We start from the raw sequence: 17056 nt of genomic DNA, 5'->3' as shown, positions 1-17056 counted from the left end.
AACAACAATAGCAAGCATTGTACTCTTGGCAATGGTCCCTAATTTTCACATAGAGATCCAAATTCTTTCCCACTGCCGTCTACCTTCCTGGGTGGCAGCCCACCTCCAAGCCTGAAACCTAGGCCTAAAACCAATAATCCGGTGGCATCTATGTGGCCACTGTTACTGTTTCAGGTGGGGGCTTGTGTCTTAAATGTATCGAAAAAGAGTGAATGTTATGGCCTTTCTTGGAAATGTTAGAAAAATACTCTTATTTTTCCCCCCACTGGAATCAGATGTAGAAGGATACAGCTCTGATGATTGCTGACAGCCCTTCTGACAAAGAGAGGAGAGCCCATAATGAGTGGAGGCTCCCTGGAGAAGTAGAATTTAGGGGCAAAGAGGAAGAAATAAAGTCCTGATATTATTATTAAATATAAATTATTTATTGAAATATAGTTGATTTACGATATTACTTTTAGTGATGACATAGTTATTCAATGTTTTATAGATTATACTTCACTTAAAGTTATTACAAAATAAGTTATTGGGTTGGCCAAAAGGTTCATTTGGGTTTTGATGTTACAGAAAAACCCAAATGGACTTTTGGGTGAACCCAATATATTTACCTGAGCAGTACATGATATCCTTGTAGTTTTATTTATTTTATACATAGTAATTGGCACCTCTTAATCCTATACTCCTGTCTCACTCCTCCAACTTTCCCTCTCCCCACTGGTAGCCACTAGTTTGTTCTCTATAAATGTGAGACTGTTTCTGTTTTGTTGTATTCATTTATCTGTTTTAAGTTTTAGATTCCACATATAACTGATAACATATACTCTTTGTCTTTCTCTGACATCTTTCACTCAGCATAATACCATCCAGTTCTGTCCATGTCATTACAAATGGCAAAACATTTCATTTATGGCTGACTAATATTCCATTGTAGATTATACCACATGTTTATCCATTCATCTGTTGATGGACACTTGGGTTGCTTGTATACTTGGTTATTGTAAATAGTCCTGCTATGAACACTGAGGTGCATGCATGTGATGATAGCTTTTGAATCATTAAATCCACTTAGGGTTGAAGGTATTTATCCTTGAAACTAATAAAATCCTTTTACAGAAGCACAAAGAATTCCAACACAGTGATTTTCCCTACTACAACTACACTATTTTTAGCTCAATCTCTTACATCAGTTTGAGGAGTCAATCCCTAGTAACAGAAAAAAAAAGTTTCTACATTGCAGTGGTGGTATTGGGTAAAGAACAGACTTATGTACACTGACTCAAGTTTAACATAATACTTTCAGCTAGCAGAAGCTTTGTAGAGTCTTCTGGATTCATGAATTTTGTTTGGCCTACTGGGCAGATACAGACTCATCCTGTGTAAACCCATCATCTTCCAAAAGGATACAAACTTCTCCCCAAAGTTCAGCCATTATTTAAACGAATGTGAGATGGTTGCCTAACATTTGGGGGAGAGGTTATGGCCTAGGACTTTTTTTCCCATCATTAACACCTGCATTTTTGCCAAGTACAAAGCAAGACAGGAAAGTATAGTGGGTTAAGAATGAGGAACTCTGCCTAGGTCCAAATGCTAGACTCTACCTCTCACTAACTATATGAACTTTCTTGGTTTCCTTAAGCTCTCTGTGCCTCAATTTCCTACTTTCTATAGGATTATGAGAATTTCCCTGGTGATTCAGACAGTAAAGAATCTGTCTGCAATACAGGAGACCCAGGTTCAATCCCTGGATCAGGAAGATCTCCAGGAGAAAAGAGTGGCAATCCACCACAGTATTCTTGCCTGGAAAATTCCATGGACAGAGGAGCCTGGCGGGCTACAGTCAACGGGATCCCAGAGTTGGGCAAAACTGAGCAACTAACACACATAGGATTATGAAGTCTAGATATTTATAAAAAACATAAAAGAGTACCTGGTACACAATAACCACAACAGAAGTATTTGTTAAAATAATGAATAAATAGAATACAAGTACTACAAACATTTCCAATATCTGCAGAGCATCTGTCAAAAAATACATGGTCCCAAACCTATAAGATACATGATGCAAATACACCACAGATATCTCTGGATGAGAAAGATTTTTACATCTGATACAAAGGATAGGTTATTCTATCCTATCCAACTCACAATCTCACATCATGAATTCATTTTTTAATCTGTTGGGACAATTGCAGATGTAGTCTTGGTTGAAAGGTCTATATGGACAGAAGTCAGTAGTGAACTCAACACATAGTCTTTCCCTTTCCCAACTAGGGACACATTTATGCATCTCTCCCTTTATTTAATCCCCCAAATGACACAAGTCAATTTCAGAGCTGTATTAGGTTTCATTTTAGTAACCTAGGAAAGACTAGGTCAAGATTCTCAAATTTCTTCTGCTGTCTCCCACATTTCTTAAACTCCCTCTGGGCGCTCAGTCATATCTGACTCTTTGCAAACCCATGGCCTGTAGCCCGCCAGGTTCCCCTGTCCATGGGATTCTCCAGGCAAGAATACTTGAGAGGGTTGTCGTTTCCTTATCCAGGGGATCTTCCAGACCAAGGGATCCAGCCCAGGTCTCCAGTGTCTCTTGAACTGCAAGGGAATTTTTACCCACTGAGCCATGGGGGGAGCACCTGTGTAGTCAGAGGAGATTATATTGAGAAGGCTGAATGTAAGCTGAACATGGGAAGACAGCTTTTAGGTGAGGGGAGAGAGACACTAAAAGCAGGAGTGGGCAGGACTCTACTTTGTAATACCACTGTGAGGATTATAAAGTCTAGGAAAGAGGTAAGAAATACACGGTCAGCATGGTGCCATTATTCCTCCAGTGCCCATGGTAGACATTGACAGTCCTTCACAACTTTCTACCAGAAGCCAGTTAGAGGCCCAGAATTCTCTTAAATACAGCTCCAGGCAGCCAGTACCAATTAGAGTATGTAGCTGGCATGAATTAGGTACTCAAGAAATCATAACTGTTATTACCTGCAAAGACCCACAAAATGTTGGGTATGACTGAAGAAACACAGAAATTGTCCTTCTTATTCTTACCAAATACAAGTAAAAGTTCCTGCATTTACAGTGTGTCAGAGGCCTGCCACTCTTCAGCCCTTGAAGGTCTGACATGAGACTGAGACCTAATCCTTCTAATAAGGTTATCTGCCGTATGTTGTAACATCTCTTAAGAACTGCGAGTAGCAGCACACTTGATCTTTAGGAGGGGAAAAACCTCCAGAACCTGGCTACTTTCCCTAATGTCTTCATTTACCTCCCATAGAAATGTTGGAATCCCTCAGGGCCTGAATCAAATTGGCAAGTACAATCAAGAAGCAATAGAGTCTGTCTTTGCGATTTCTTCTTGACTCCATGTAATGCTCTATATTCAACCCTAGTGATACATTGTCTGCCTAATGGCAGATCACTTTGCCTTCCATCCAGCATCCAGATCCATGCCTTTCTAGAAAGCTTTCCCACTGTTTCTAGGCCATCTTCTTTGTTGGACTGAGAGGGAAGAACAGTGTGCAAATGGGTCATGTATTGAGGGCCCCATGTTATTGGACATGTATTCCATGGACAATATTATTCTAGAAGGGCACTGAGGAGAATCATTCAGACATGTGATGTGGCTGCCAGCAGAGAGTAGGCAAAGGAGGCAAGGTAGGTGATGGAGGAGACTGGGAAACATGACATTAAGAGGAATGTTAAATAGGCCCATTGAGCATGAAGGCTGCTGAGGCTCCTTAATACTGCTGTGCACATTAGGAAGGGAAACTGGGAAACTGAAAGGGAATATTGGAGAGAGTGTTCATGACATGTTGAACTTTATAAGCAGCTAGACCATGCGTCCAGCTGAGCTAGAGGAAGGCTAAAACTTAAAAGAAGCTGTGAGTTCTGATCTGAGTCATGCTGCTGCTGCTACTGCTGCTAAGTCGCTTCACTTGTGTCTGACTCTGTGCGACGCCGGAGACAGCAGCCCACCAGACTTTCCCACCCCTGGGATTCTCCAGGCAAGAACACTGGAGTGGGTTGCTATTTCCTTCTCCAATGGGCAAATTGATCTCAGCTGGACTGTTCTATATCTGATATGAGGATATCAGGATGTTTTTTTCTACCTCATTCACTTACAGAGCAGAGTAAAATAGTGCATAACTCCAAGTAGGAACTACCGACTCCTGAGAGCAGGGTTAACTCAACTCCTATCCTCGGTTTTGCCTCTGAGTCACCTACATGTCCCTAGCCTGAGCCAGGTATGTTTAGAAATGACTGTAGCTCTAAACTAGCTCACTCACACTAGCTCACTGTTTAGAGGTGACCATGCAGCCTCAAGCAGAGTCCAAGAAGGAAGCAATCCACATCTCACACATGTCAGGGGCCACTTTTGGAGTCAAATACTTTCTACGGTCAAAAATCAAGAGAGTGCTGAAACAGAAATGGCCTTTTGACACTATTCAGCCTAGAGATTTTTGGAAAGTGCTGATGGGAAAACTTCCACATCAACATTATCTATGGAATTTGATTGGAATGCAAATTATCTGGTCTCATCCTAGACCCACTGAATCACACTGCCTAGAGTTGAGCCTGAAAAATCTGAATGTTAAAATTCCCATGGATTCTGATGTATCCTGAAATTTGGAAAACTCTGATAAATATAGGAGTTTTCTGTGTGCAGTTCAGTTCAGTTCAAATGCTCAGGACCACAGCACGCCAGGCTTCCCCGTCCATCACTGACTCCCGGAGCTTGCTCAAACTCATGTCCATTGAGTTGGTGATGCCATACAACCATCTCATCCTCTGCCATCCCCTTCTCCTCCTGCCTTCAATCTTTCCCAGCATCAGGGTCTTTTCCAATGAGTCGGTTCTTCGCATCAAGTTGCCAAAGTATTGGAGTCTCGCTTAAGTATCAATCCTTCCAATGAATATTCAGGAATGATTTCCTTAATGATTGACTGATTTGATCTCCTTGCAGTCCAAGGGAATTTCAAGAGTCTTCTCCAACACCGCCATTCAAAAGCATCAGTTCTTCAGTGCTCAGCTTTCTTTATGGCCTAACTCTCTCATCCATACATTACTACTGGAAATATCATAGCGTTGAGTATACAGACCTTTGTTGGCAAAATAATGTCTCTGCTTTTCAATATGGTGTCTAGGTTTGTCATAGCTTTTTTCCCCAAGGATCGAGCATCTTATCATTTCATGGCTGCAGTCACCATCTGCAGTGATTTTGGAGCCCAAGAAAATAAAGTGTCACTGTTTCCATTATTTCCCAATCTATTTGCCATGAAGTCGTGGAACTGGATGCCATTATCTTAGTTTTTTGAATATTGAGTTTTAAGCCAGCTTTTTCATTCTCCTCTTTCACTTTTTTCAAGAGGCTCTTTAGTTCCTCTTCACTTTCTGCCATAAGGATGGTGTCATCTGCATATCTGAGGTTATTGGTGTTTCTCCCAGCAATCTTGATTCCAGCTTGTGCTTCATCCAGCCCAGCATTTCACATGATGTACTCTGCATATAAGTTAAATAAGCAGGGTTACAATATACAGCCTTATATACTTCCTTCCCAATTGGGAACCAATTGGTTGTTCCATGTCTGGTTCTAACTGTTACTTCATGACCTGCGTACAGATTTCTGAGCAGGCAGGTAAGGTGGTCTGGTGTTCTCATCTCTTGAAGAATTTTCCAGTTTGTTGTGATCCACACATAGTCAGTAAAGCAGAAATGGATGTTTTTCTGGAACTCTCTTGCTTTTTCTATGATACAATGGATGTTGACTATTTGATCTCTGGTTCCTCTGCCTTTTCTAAATCCTGCTTGAACGTATGGAAGTTCTCAGTTCACGCACTGTTGAAGCCTCGCCTAGAGAATTTTGAGCATTACTTTACTAGTGTGTGAGATGAGTGCCACTGTGTGGTAGTTTGAACAATCTTTGGCATTGTGTTTCTTTGGGATTGGAATGAAAACTGACCTTTTCCAGTCCTATGGCCCCTGCTGAGTTTTTCAAATTTGCTGACAGATTGAGATCAGCACTTTAACAGCATTATCTTTTAGGATTTGAAATAGCTCAGCTGGAATTCCATCACCTCCAGTAGCTTTGTTCATAGTGATGCTTCTTAAGGCCCATTTGACCTCATGTTTCAGGATGTCTGGCTCTTGGTGAGTGATCATACCCAGTGGTTATCTGGGTCATTAATATCTTTATTGTATATTTCTTCTGTGTATTCTTGCCAATTCTTCCTAATGTCTTCTGCTTCTCTTAGGTCCATACAGTCTGTCCTTTATTGTGCACACCTTTACATGAAATGTTCCCTTGGTATCTCTGTTTTCTCAAAGACATCTCTAGTCTTTCCCTTCCTATTGTTTTCCTCTATTTATTTGCATTGATCGCTGAGGAAGGCTTTCTTATCTCTCCTCGCTATTCTTTGGAACTCTGCATTCAGATGAGTATATCTTTTCTTTCTCACTTGTCTTTAGCTTCTCTTCTTCTCAGCTACTTTTAAGGCCTTCTCAGACAACCATTTTGCCTTTTTGCATTACTTTTTCTTGGGGATGATCTTGATCACCATCTCTTGTGCAATGTAATGAAACTCCATCCACAGGTCTTCAGGTACTCTGTCTATCAAATCTATTCCCTTGAATCTATTTGTCAATTCCACTGTATAATCATAAGGAATTTGATTTAGGTCATATCTGGATAGTGTAGTGGTTTTCCCTACTTTCTTCAATTTAAATCTGAATTTTGCAATAAGCAGTCACCCAGTATTTCCAAGGTAAATTCTGAAGACCTCTTAGCACAGAATTATTTGGTGGGTATACAAACATAAAAATTCAGATTCCTAGGTCTCCTACTAACCCTTCTGAATCATGATATCTTATCTTGATAAACTTGCAGAAACCCAATCCTTTCATTATACAGATTAAGAAACTGACCCAGAGAGAGGAAGTGACTTGACCAAGGTTGTAAGTGTAGATGGTGGCAGAGCTGGGGTCACAGCCAAGTCTTGAGAAAAGTCCAAACAGTATGACCTGTGGTCACCTAATGCGGGTTATTTGTGTATCAGTTTAGCTCCTATGGGCTTCCATGGTGGCCCAGATGGTAAAGAATCTGCCTGCTATGCAGGAGACACAGGTTCATTCCCTGGGTCAGGAAGATCCCCTGGAGATGTGAATGGCTACCCACTCCAGTATTCTTGCCTGGATATTTCCATGGAGATAGAAGCCTGGCAGATAATAGTTCCTGGGGCGCAAAGCATCAGACACAACTGTACAACCAACACACACACATGTTTAACTCCTATAGCAGCATCACTTAGAAAATCTGGAGACCATGAGTAAGAATTTAAGTACTCTGGGGAGTGCATAACCCTAGTTCAGAGCATCTCCTCCAATGTGCTATGGAGAACAGCTTGAAAATAAAGCAGGATAAGGTATCAAAACTCTTATAAGCAACAGGGTACAACAGGCCCTTCACCAAATGGAGTCTCAGGGAACCACAAGGTGGAGTAATTTTATAAATGGGGAAACTTTTAACTATGGCTGTGAGTCGAACTGAACACAAATATCAAAGTGACTTGCAATAGTTTACCAAATATTTTTGTGCTGTTGCTTTCGTAGTTGAAACTCATACTGATTAAGGAAAAGTTTAAGCATATGCAGTTTTCTGTCAGATCTAGTCCAGACTCAGAAGTTGGATCCTTCAAGCCTATGAATTTGTGTTACGAGCTCTGTTTTTACTTCTTCTCCAAAAAACTGTGGTCTGGAACTCTAGACTCTCAGCTCAGCCCAAAAGGATCTGCTGGGACAATTCAATAGAAAGCCACTGACCTCTAAAAGGAGTCTATTTCTAAATTTCCAAAATGATAATGCAAGCTAGATTTTCTTTGAGGGACTTAGCAATTGCCATTGACAAGAGTGCTGTTGTATGATTTGCATTTGGGCTAAGGCTTATAATTTTAGCAAGTGGTTCACCAGTGCTACATTAATTAGAAAAAATTAAATAATCTGCCACTTTGAATATTTAATTATATAAAGAAGCAGGAGACCTTAACAGATATTCTGGAACTTCTGAGAGTGGATGGAAAGGGCAGAAAGCAGGGACAGAAAAGGAAAAGTTATAATTGCACATCACCCCCAAAAGCATTTGGTAGAGGTACACAAATCCTTATCTTCAATTCTGAAATCAAAGCACTGTATACATAGAAGCTATCTTTTTTTTTTTTTTTTTTTTACTAATTTGGTGTCAAAACTCATTTAGCAAGAAATCCTAACCTAAACTGACATGAACTTAGTCTTTGCATATTCACACATTTTTTTCCCTACAGAAATGTTAATGGCTAAATTATAGGATGTTTTCCAAGATACTATTTGAAGTGTTATATAATAAACAGTACATACTCTGGGTTACTTTTCTGAAATCTGAAAATAATATAAATTCTAAAACACAGATTATAGACCTAGAATAATGATAGGTCTATAATGCTCCATAAATCTAACATTTATGGAGCATTTTCCATCTGCATGGAGCTGTGCTAATCTCTTTTCATCTCATTTAATCCTAATGACACAATGAGGTAGGTATTAAATCATCTCCATTTAAAGTTTGGAACTAATTCTCATAGAGGTTAAATAACTTGTTCAGAGTCACACAGCTTTTGGCCAAGACAGGGTTTGGACCCAGGTCATTATGACTCTAGAACATCCATGCTGAACTCTTGCTCTCTACTACCAGGGAGAGATGAACAGTTCTCAAGGACAGTGTTGGCTCTTTGTGGACTTTATAGGCAAGTAGAATAGGCTGCCACCTATTTTATGTCACTTGAGGGTCAATCTCCTACCTCCAAATGTTGCCTCCCATGCCTATATCTGTGAAATGAAACTAATATCACTTTATTCCATGATGTTTATGTGTATGGCTTTTCACACAAGGGCCACCAGCAAAAAAACTGGCACCATTTTTTGGTATCCACTGCAGACTTACTGAATCAAAATTGCTAGAGACTGGGACAAAGCATATTCTAATACACATTAAAGTTTGAGGGGAAAAAAAAAAAGAATGCCTTGAAAAGGGCCAATTATTTACCTTCAATAACTAATTAACATCTTATGTCAGTTGACACCTAGCTGAGTAGGGAGGAATAAACTCATGAATTTATTCATTTGTGCCCTGCAAAGTGAAAGACATCTGAAAGGTAAGTAGGAAAATAGGTATGTGAGATATAGAAAAGAAGAAAGGATGTATGACAGTTTCTTTCTACTTTGATATTATGCAATGAAGGTAGAGTCTCACCATTGGCATTGTTCAGATGCATTGGAACAAACTTGGAAGCAAATTACTCATATTTAGTTGCTCTTAATGGCAAGTATGTATTGTTTCATTGATACAACACCCTTTTGAGGTAGACAAGATATCATCTTCATTAGATAAGAGAGGAAATTAAGAAGCAAGTAAGTTCTTCAATCAAATCACCCAACTGATGAACTGGGTAAGTTTCCAGCCCAAATTTGTAGCCCCAAATCTTACATTATATCATTCTTCCAATAATATGTTCCAAAGATCTAGAGAGGTTCAGTTCAGTTCAGTTGTTCAGTCGTGTCTGACTCTTTGTGACCCCACAGACCAGCATGCCAGGCCTCCCTGTCCATCACCAACTCCCAGAGTTTACTCAAACTCATGTTCATTGAGTCTGTGATGCCATCCAACCATCTCACCCTCTGTCATCCCTTCTCATCCTGCCTTCAATCTTTCCCAACATCATGGTCTTTTCACATGCGTCAGTTCTTCACATCAGGTGGCCAAAGTATTGGAGTTTCACTTTCAGCATTCAGTCCTTCCAACACCTATCTGTTGTTTCATTAACATTCACAACACCCCTTTTAGGTAGACAAAATAGTCATTCTTATTACATAAAAGAGGAAATTGAGAAGCAAACAAGTTCTTCAATCAAATCATCCAACTGATGATTTGGGTAAGTTTCCAGCCCAAGTTTCTGCCAGCAATGTTTAACTAATTAATTCTTCCAATAATATCTTCCATAGGTCTAGACAGCAGATGCCATCAAATAAAACCTAGGGAATCAAATCTTACATTCAGTGACATACATTTTTTTGCCCACTAGGGGCCAATATAAATCTTACAGTGCACAAGAAAAGGACAATAAGAAGAATTAAATATGTAACAGAAGAGTTCAACCAATATACAATATGTTTAGGGTTTGTTTTAAACTTTTCCTAGTTTTTTTAATTCTTGTTATCAATGCAGGGGAGACTGAAGATTTTGATCTTTATACTTTAAGTATATTCTATTCTTGTTGCCTAGGTTCTCAATCTCACCTCTTCATCTTGCCTGTGATGCCTTAATCATCTCCATGGCAATCGATGTGACCTCAAACACAGACTAGAAAGCCAGAAAAAATACACTAACTACCACCACAGCAATCAGGTCCCTACAGCACTGTGGGCTATGGTTGGAGCACTGAGGGAGTTCAACTAGTAAGTATTCCAATTCTTGCTAAGTATCCTCTAGAGCAGCACTTCTCAAACTTCAGTGAACACTCAAATCACCTAGAGAATCTTGTTAAAATGGAATACCCATCCAGTAGGTCTTGGGCCTTAGAACCCATATATCCAACAACCTCCCTGGCGATGCCAAAGCTGCTGGTTCCCTGAGAACTTTTGGAGTATCAAGGGCCAAGTACTGTCATTATGCCCAAATAGTATAAGCACATATGTAGTCCTGGAGAAAGAGATGTTTTGGACAGCAGTCCTGATGAACATGATACCTTTGATATTAACTAGTTGTGTGACCTTGGATAAACATTTTTACCTCTCTGGGTCTCTGTTTTTCTCCTCTGTGAAATAATGAATGTGGCCCGGATGATTTCTAAGATCATTTTGGATTGTAAAACTGTTTGATTCTCTTATAAAGAAAGAAACTTTAGAACCAAAGGTTAGTCTGAGGGCAAAATGTCCCTATATTACCAAGAAGGGGAGTGAGGAAGGCAATCTATTAAAAATTTTGTATTTATCTTTTTAACTCCAAATCATCTATGTGTCCTAAGTTAATTTATCTATTCTGAATGTGCAGAATATTGTCATTCTTTGTGAACAAGAGGCTACATTGGGTGGTGGACAACAATTTTGACATTTCTCAGCTCTCAGCATATCTTTGTGATCTCACAGCTAACAGCTTTGGATACATGTTCATGACTGTCCTTCTGATGACCAAGCAAAACCACTGTTTGCCCACTGGTATCCCATACTGGTACTCAATTCTACCTAGTTTCACTTGATTCCAGAAGATACAATAAAGAATTATGTAGAATCACCACCTACCAGAGTGCTCTGTTGAAACAGTATGAGAACTTTCTTTTTGAATTCCAGCAGTCATTTGCTGAGCCCCCAAAACAAGAAATGAACCGCCTGGTTAATATCAAGGTTGACAAAGAGGACAACTTCTCTTAGCAGGATGCCACTACTTTCCAGCTCCTTGCTCAGAATCTGAGATATGATGAATCCAATCAGAGTAATCATTTCCAAGAATAACTAGCTGACTCCATTCAGGATGAATGGAATGGCCCAGATCTGATGGACAGTCTCCCAGACCTTATTATAACTCAATGCATTCAGCTGAACAAGAAATATAGTGACCAGCCAGAGCTCCTACAGTCAGAGGACCAGATTCCAGGGTTGGCTCCCCAGATCCATCTCCAAGCCTTCTCCAACCCCACAGGCGAGCACCCAAGAAAGACCCTATACAGCTGAAAGGAAGCCAGCCATCTCACACTCCTGCCAAAAGAGCCCGCCAGCAAAAAATCCAGGCATTCCTCTCCTGGAGTCATGCCGGTCAGTTCACAGTAGACAAGCTTGCCAAACGTTCTCAATCCCCAACAAGGATAAATAACTGAATTCATCAGTAAGAGGACTCCAGGTAAGGCACATTGCAAACATAGCCCTCTCACCTTCAGCCTTACTGATTTATATCCTGCATTAATGTTTAAACTACAGATGGGGAAATGTGATACCACTTTACAGTCATAAATTCATGCTTCTGAGAATTTCAACAACCAGATCTTGTTCATTTGCTGACCCATCACCAAACCTGATCCAGCAATGATGAAAACAACTTCCATGCACTTTCTGCAGCTGGGACTAATTTTCCAAGAGTGCTGAAGCTTGCAGGCAATATCTGTCTAGTCTGACCCAATGGAAACCACCCTGGCAATGCCTTGGAAAACTCCATCCTCACCAGTGGGTAATAGATACCTGCCTGATTTGAGTTTGTTGGACCAAGTCTTTGTGCCTACAGTTGGGCCCAAGTCTTTCACCCTCACTCTCAGTGGTCTGTATGCTAGTTTCCTGTGGGTGTAAGACTCTTGGTTGCAGTCCTGGTTGTATTTCCATATCCTACCAACTTTTCATACTAAAAGCTGAATTCTGTTCTACCTAAAGACCAGAGTTAAGCTTAAAATAAATCAATGTTCATGGAAACACAGCTCTGCCACCGTTTCCTATGGTTATTTACTTTGTTACTATTTAAAGGCTTCTTCCTGCCCAATCAACTTGATCTTTTGGCTATTGACAAACTAGGTGGTATGGACTTCCAAGCTCTGTGCTTCGAAATTTGTGTCCACTTCTTTGAAAATTAGCCCTTCAGGCAGGTGCATGTTTTTATCCAAATCCTAGCATCCTCCCTTTTGCTCCAAACCTACTTCAAGTTCCAGCATGTCTTATGGCCAAGTCCAAATGATAACTATCTAGTGAGAGTTGGGGAATGTGTTACATCATAATGACTGTGTCTGAATCTTGTCCTTGCTGCCTTAGAGGAATTGGCTGACTAAATCTCCACTGAAGACTGAGGATTGGGCCTTAGGTTGTTTCTGACTCTAGAGACCTCAGCATGATCACCATCTAGGATCTCTGCCCATTGATGCTAAGCTCTACCCCTATAGATCACCTCTGGGGACCCCTTACCTAGTTGAGGATCTTAAAGGGAAATAAATGGCAGACAATTTTCTGAACCATCTCATGTTTAAAATCCTGGGGCATATACATGAACACTGTATGTACATAAGACTCATGAAATGGTGGTATGCTTGCTTGTGCTAGCTTTTGGCATTCCTCCACTCTGCGTGTGGCTTCCTAATGCTTCTGAACAAAACAAGGCTTTGCTTAAAAGGTAAAATGCCCTAAAATATTAAGACTATGTGGTGATAACTAGTATTTTCTGGTAATTATCTGCTCTTTGTTCTCTGCTTCTTAGTGCTGATATATGTCTCCATTTTGTTTTCCTGAGGTAAACTCAGTAAATCAGTATATCCATAGCAGCCACCAAGGCCTCACAGAACATTTAGCACAGTTGTAGTCTGTCCTGAAAATTATGCTTTGACAATACCCAAACCCAGCTAGGACCATATTATCTTATCCTATAGCACTAATGAACAGATCTTTCACCCATCAGTGCCTCGTTAACTCCTGTGCTGGTTCTTATTTGTATTTGCAAGGAGTCTCCTTTATCAATAACTTGCTATACATCCACCTTACTCTACACGCTCTCACAACAAGGAGACCTGAAGGCACACATTTCCACTGTGGTGAGAAATTCCCACTAGTGTGAGAAATTACCACTAGATTGTATGAGAGCCTCAAACAGGTAGCTCCACTTGAAATTTAAATGACTCTGGTATTAATTGCAGGTATCCTGATTAGCACCACCAATTCTGTCATAAAGGACTAACCCAATGGACTCCAATCACTTTCCTTACTGACTTCAGTTGGTCCTGGTATGTTGATTGACTTAACCACCAATCTTTCCTTATCTTAGGGCCACAATTTGTCATGGGCTTCCCAGGTAGCTCAGGGGTAAACAGTCTGCCTGTCAAGCAGGAAACATAAGTTCAATCCCTGCATCAGAAAGATCCCCTGGGGAAGGAAATGGCAACCCAATCCAGTATTATTTTCTGGGAAATCCCATGGACAGAGGAACCTGGTGGGCTATAGTCCATGGGGTTGCAAAAAGTCGGATAAGACTTATCAAATAAAAAATTACAACAACAGTTTATCATTGTGTACTCTTTATGTACTTTTTACATATAAAAATGTCACTTTATTTTATAGACTTCCAGGTGGCACTAGTGATAAAGAGCCCGCCTGCCAATGCAGGAGATGTGAGACGCAGATTTGATCCCTCGGTCAAGAAGGTCCCTGGAATAGGAAAAGGCTACCCACTCCAGTATTCTCGCATGGAAAACAGATGGACAGAGGAGCCTGTCAGGCTACAGTCTTTGAGGTCACAAAGAGTCGGAGATGACTGAAGTGACTTAGCACATGCATTATTTTATGCAGAAGACTTTCCCTACGCAGCAACATTACCTTATTCCCCAGATTCCATTGCCTCTCAGAACTGATAATTAAATGTGGGCTATGAAGTTCAGTTCACCTTCTACTTCTAGAAGCCCCTTGTTGAGAAATTCTCAATCAGGGACCTCTTGTACTCTATGTAGCACAATCCGACAGCCAGACCGAGCATATGAATAGCTAGCAACCATTTTGTTTACCACTTGAACACGTTGTTATAGTGACACCATCTTCTTCAATTAGAATGAGTTAATTACTTAGCATAAAGAGAGTTAATAGATGAGTCTTATCTCAGAGAGTGAACCTAATTAAAATCTGTAGAAAACAAATGACATGTACTCTACTCAGAGATGGACACTGCATTTTTTTTGAGATCTTCAAATTTTGAAGAAGGATTTGTTAACAAGACAATGATTTGCATGGAATATAGAATTGGGAGTGGGAGCAATTAAAGGGCCATAGGGCATCAGTAATCTCTCCAGAGAGAGGATGCTGACCAGCAGACAATTTGGCAGGTGCATCTACAGTAAGATAGAGGCAATGGGTCATCCCAATTTTTGCCATTAGCCATTATGATTGTCACCTAAATCCCCATCCTCTGACTCCATGCTCTAAGATATAAACTGATTTTAATTACTTTCCCATATAAACTTTGTTATGGGGAGAAATTTTGTTAACAACTTGATGTGAAGTATTCTAGCCTGCTTGGCAGTTAATTCTCATTATAAGTGAATAAATTAGTGTTTGGCTTATACATCAATTTCTGTGGTTTTAATAGCATCAATCCTCTAGACCCTAATCACCTCTGAGCACACTGGAAACAAAATAAGATTCTTACCATGCAACGTCAGCATTCACAGTGTGAACTATAGTTCATTCACTGAAGATTGTTCTGCCTGGGAGCTTTGCCTCAACATTTCTATTTCTTCCCTTGCCTCCCTATTTCTACCTCATTTGTTTACAATTCTCATAACATTTCTAAACACCTATGGTTTTCACTTTCTATACTTACTTCCACTTATACCTAGTACCATGGTACCTGGCATAAGAAATTGCTTCTTGTAATACCACATAGTTCATTCTAACCATCAGAATATACTGCCCTGGATGAAGACACAACACATAACTGTCGATATGAGCCCCTGACACACACCTTTAGAGAGACAAGAGTATATGATTGACCTAATTCTCACCACCTCCATTCTGTTCAGCTGGCCACACATGAGACTTATATCACTGCCTTCACCTCTATCCATGATGGTTAAGACAAATATCACCCTTTTTGGGGGGACTCTGGAACATATTCACCTAGCACCATCTTGCATGTGACCATAATAGTCATCACTGAAACCAAACAGAGAATTTAAGATACACCGGCATCTAGGTAAAAATCTAACACCTCATGCCCTTGGGATAGCTCTGAGAAGTGGCAATAATACACAGAAGAACTATATAAAAAAGATCTTAATGACCCAGATAACTATGATGGAATGATCCCTCACCTAGAACCAGACATCTTGGAGTGCGAAGTCAAGTGGGCCTTAGGAAGCATCACTACAACAAAGCTAGTGGAGGTGATGGAATTCCAGCAGATCTATTTGAAATCTTAAAAGATGAAGCTGTTAAAGTGGTGCCCTCAATATGCCAGCAAATTTGGAAAACTCAGCAGTGGCCACAGGACTGGTAAAGCTCAGTTTTCACTCCAATCTCAAAAAGGGTAATGCCAAAGAATGTTCAAACTACCACACAATTGCACTCATTTCACATGCTAGTAAAGTAATGCTCAAAATTTTCCAGCTAGGCTTCACGAGTATTTGAACAAGGCATTTCCAGATGTACAAGCTGGATTTAGACAAGGCAGAAGAACAAATTGAAAAGGCAATAGATCAAATTGCCAACATCTGTTGGATCACAGAAAAAGCAAGAGAATTACAGAGAAACATCTACCTCTGCTTCACTGACTACAATAAAACTTTGACTGTGTGAATCACTATAAACTATGTAAAATTCTTAAAAGATGGAAATATGAGACTGCCTTATCTGCCTTTTGTGAAACCTGCATTCAGGTAGGACACAATACTTAGAAAAGGGCATGGAACAATGGACTAGTTCTATATTGGGAAAGGAGTATGTCAAGGTTGTATATTGCCACTCTGCTATTTAAATTATATGAAGGATACCTCATAAGAAATACCAAGCTAGATGAAGCACAAGCTAGAATCAAGATTGCCAGGAGAAATATCAATAACCTCAGATATGCAGATGACACGCTTATGGTAGAAAGTGAAGAGGACCTAAAGAGCCTCTTGATGAAGGTGAAAGAGGAGAGTGAAAGCTGGCTTAAAACTCAACATTCAAAAAACTAAGATCATGGCATCTGCTTTCATCACTTCATGGCAAATATATGGGGAAACAGTGGAAACAGTGACAGACTATTTTCTTGGGCTCCAAAATCATTGCAGATTATGACTGCATCCATGAAATGAAAAGACACTTGGTCCTTAGAAGAAAAGCTATGACAAACCTAGACAGCATATTAAAAAGCAGAGACGTTAGATTACTGACAAAGGACAATCTAGTCAAAGCTATGGTTTCTCCAGTAGTCATGTATGGATGTGAGTGTTGGACCTTAAAGAAGGTTGAACACCAGAGGATTGATGCTTTTAACTGTGGTGTTGGAGAAGACTCCTGAGAGCCCCTTTGACTGAAATGA

The sequence above is a fragment of the Bos grunniens genome, chromosome X (assembly GCF_055505025.1).
Source record: "Bos grunniens cultivar Pamir isolate PY7600 chromosome X, Bosgru_T2T1.0, whole genome shotgun sequence".
Lineage (NCBI taxonomy): Eukaryota > Metazoa > Chordata > Mammalia > Artiodactyla > Bovidae > Bos > Bos grunniens.
Note: the sequence above shows the minus strand (reverse complement) of the source record.